This window comes from Macaca fascicularis, chromosome 1 (assembly GCF_037993035.2).
Source record: "Macaca fascicularis isolate 582-1 chromosome 1, T2T-MFA8v1.1".
Taxonomy (NCBI): Eukaryota; Metazoa; Chordata; class Mammalia; order Primates; family Cercopithecidae; genus Macaca; species Macaca fascicularis.
Genome location: NC_088375.1, coordinates 192,050,079 through 192,053,307, shown reverse-complemented (window position 1 = coordinate 192,053,307; position 3,229 = coordinate 192,050,079). Strand labels below are relative to the sequence as shown.

Here is a 3,229-nt window from a genome sequence, read left to right as displayed (position 1 = left end):
GGAAAGGATAGCTGGAAAATCACGTAGAGGGAGGGGCGGGGCAGGGGCGGAGCCAGGGCGGGGTGGGTGGGTGGTGGTTACTGTTAACAAAAGCTTTTTCACCGTTATATTTTATGCAACAGCTGCTAGCTTTTAGAGGGTGAGATCTGAATCCTGGAATTGGAATTGCTCAGAATTCGAATTCCGAGCCTCAATTTCTTAATTCGAAAAGTGGGGATTGGTGATTGCCACCTTCTTCATTCATGAGTTTATTGGGAGGATCAAATGAGATCCCGTTTGCCGCAGTGCTTTGAAAAAGGAAATCTTGACAGAAGTACCAATAGCCAGTATAAATACAGAGAATATTCACGTTCAACTGATTACGAAGGAGATGTAAATTAAAATAGCTGACTGTCATTTTCAATGTATCACATTAGCAAGGATTGACAAAAATGACAATAGCTACCTTACATTTGGGCATACTATATTCCAGGCACTGTTCTTACAGCTTCACATTTATTAACTCCTCATAATAAATGTCTAGAATGTATATGTGTATATTATTATCTCCATTTACACATAAGGGAACAGAAGCACTGAAAAGTTTAGTGAGTTGTCCCGGGTCACACAGCTCCTAAGTGCTGGAGCAAGTATTTCAGCCAGGATTCATAGGACAATGGCCTTATCCAAAGTAAAACCATGTTTGGGTCCACTATTTGTTCCTCTATCAAAATGGCAAGAATTGAAACAATTGATAGATGCTAAGCAAGCAATGAACTCAGCCCAGATGGACACACACTTCCAGTCAAACTGTAAATCGTTGACAGCCTTTCTGGAGGTCAGTTTAGTACTAGGTATCAAAAGCCTTAAAACACAACCCCCCAAAAAGACAAATACTGCATGTTTCCATTCATATGAAGTATCTAAAGCAGTCAAAGTCTAAGAAACAGAAAGTAGAATGGTGACTGCCAGTGGCTAGGAGAGAGGGAAAAGAGGAATTGTTAAAGGACGTAGAATTTTAGGTTTGTAAGGTGAAAAAGTTCTAGAGATCTGCTGCAAAATGTTTATTTTTTATTTATTTAATATTTAAAAAATAGATGGGGTCTTGCTCTGTCACTCAGGCTGGAGTGCAGTGGTGTGATCATGAGTCACTGTAACCTGGGCTCAAGCAATTCTCCCACTTCAGCTTCCAAAGTATCTGGGACTACAGGCACACACCATCATGCCTGGCTAATGTTTTTAATTTTTTTGTAGAGACGGGGTCTCACTATGTTTCCCAGGGTGATCTGGAAATCCTGAGCTCAAGTGATACTCCTGCCTCAGCCTCCCAGAGTGCTGGGATTACAGATGTGAGCAATTGCGCCCAGCTTTCCCAGAATTTCTACAGTAAACGTTCATACTTTAGCAATCAGAGGAAAGTATAATAAATGTCTTTTTAAAAACCCTATACAAATGCTGATTCGATTATTATTAATAAAAGTAACCAAGCCAGAGTCTGTTTCAGAAATCTTGATGTAGTACTGGTATTTCACATTTGTGTCACATGGTATAGTTTATAACGTTCATATAAGCTATGAACTAGATTACAGCTGGAGACAGGGCAGGACCTTTAGAAGCCTTTAAAAAGCCAGCTAGCCGGGAGCGGTGGCTCAAGCCTGTAATCCCAGCACTTTGGGAGGCCGAGACGGGCGGATCACGAGGTCAGGAGATCGAGACCATCCTGGCTAACACGGTGAAACCCCGTCTCTACTAAAAAATACAAAAAACTAGCCGGGCGCGGTGGCGGGCGCCTGTAGTCCCAACTACTCTGGAGGCTGAGGCAGGAGAATGGTGTGAACCCGGGAGGCAGAGCTTGCAGTGAGCTGAGATCCGGCCACTGCACTCCAGCCTGGGCGGCAGAGCGAGACTCCGTCTCAAAAAAAAAAAAAAAAAAAAAAAAGCCAGCTAAAAACAGACCAGCTATAGGGAATGGAGGAGTGGAAAAGCCACATGGAAGACTGGAAAAGTAGTGGTGCCATTGAGGCACTGCTGAAAGTGGAAAAGTTGATAAGTTGGTTTGGGAAAGGGTGAGAAAGAGGATAAGTTAGGAGTGTGTGTGTATGTGTGTGTGTGTGTGTGCACGTGTGCGCACAGAGAGGGACCTAGAGAGAGAAAGAGATAGGTTATGCTTCAAGTGGCAATAGGCAAGAATTGTCCACTGAGCAATTACAAGACTCCAGAAAAGCACAGAACTGGAGATACTAGTTTGGGATTCATTCTTTATCGGGAAGGTGAAGGTTGGAGCCAGGAGGGAGTGAAAGTTGAGGCTGAACTGCCGAGACCAGCTCAGTCGGGGAGACCCTAACCCAGTGGCACTAGAGGAATTAAAGACACACACACACAGAAATATAGAGGTGTGACGTGGGAAATCAGGGGTCTCACAGCCTTCAGAGCTGGCAGCCTCAAACAGAGATTTACTCACATATTTATTAACAGCAAACCAGTCATTAGCTTTGTTTCTATAGATATTAAATTAACTAAAAGTATCCCTTATGGGAAACGGAGGGATGGGCTGAATTAAAGGAATAGGTTGAGCTAGTTAACTGCAGCAGGAACATGCCCTTAAGGCACAGATCGCTCATGCTATTGTTTGTGGCTTAAGAATGCCTTTAAGGGGCTTTCCGCCCTGAGCTGGCCAGGTGTTCCTTGCCCTCATTCCCGTAAACCCACAACCTTCCAGCGTGGGCGTTAGGGCCATTATGAACATGTTACATGGCTGCAGAGATTTTGTTTATGGCCAGTTTTGGGGCCAGTTTATGGCCAGATTTTTGCGGGCCTGTTCCCAACATGTCTCCCTTCTTTGATTTGCAAAGGGATAAAAGCAAGGGCAACTTTGTCACAGTGACAAAGTCCTACTTCTCGCAGGAGTCGGGATCCGCATCTGCAGACTATACAAAGACAACGTAAATTAAAAACACAATCATCACTGAAATCACAGAGCTTCCAAGTATTTTTATCCATTTTCAACTCCTTTAAGCACTCCAGTTCCTGGAATTAAGGTCAGGTGTGCCTGGGATGCTTTAAATATTTGTTCTTTTCATTTTAAATCCTTATGTTAAGCTCCTAGAGCGGGCCATATCATTTGAGGTTGAGGTGCCACTATATCGCCATGGTTCCAGATAATAGGAACATTTGCCATACTTCTTATCATTTCTACCATCTGACCGTTTTGTTCAGATCATCTGAACATAGTATGACTGTGGCACGCAGA

General features: G+C 43.5%; 1 protein-coding gene across 1 annotated transcript in view; it reads left to right on the top strand.

The window, feature by feature from the left end:
- ERMAP (erythroblast membrane associated protein (Scianna blood group)) overlaps window positions 1–3,229 on the top strand; it is a 35,108-nt gene that overhangs the window by 267 nt on the left and 31,612 nt on the right. The window lies entirely within an intron of this gene.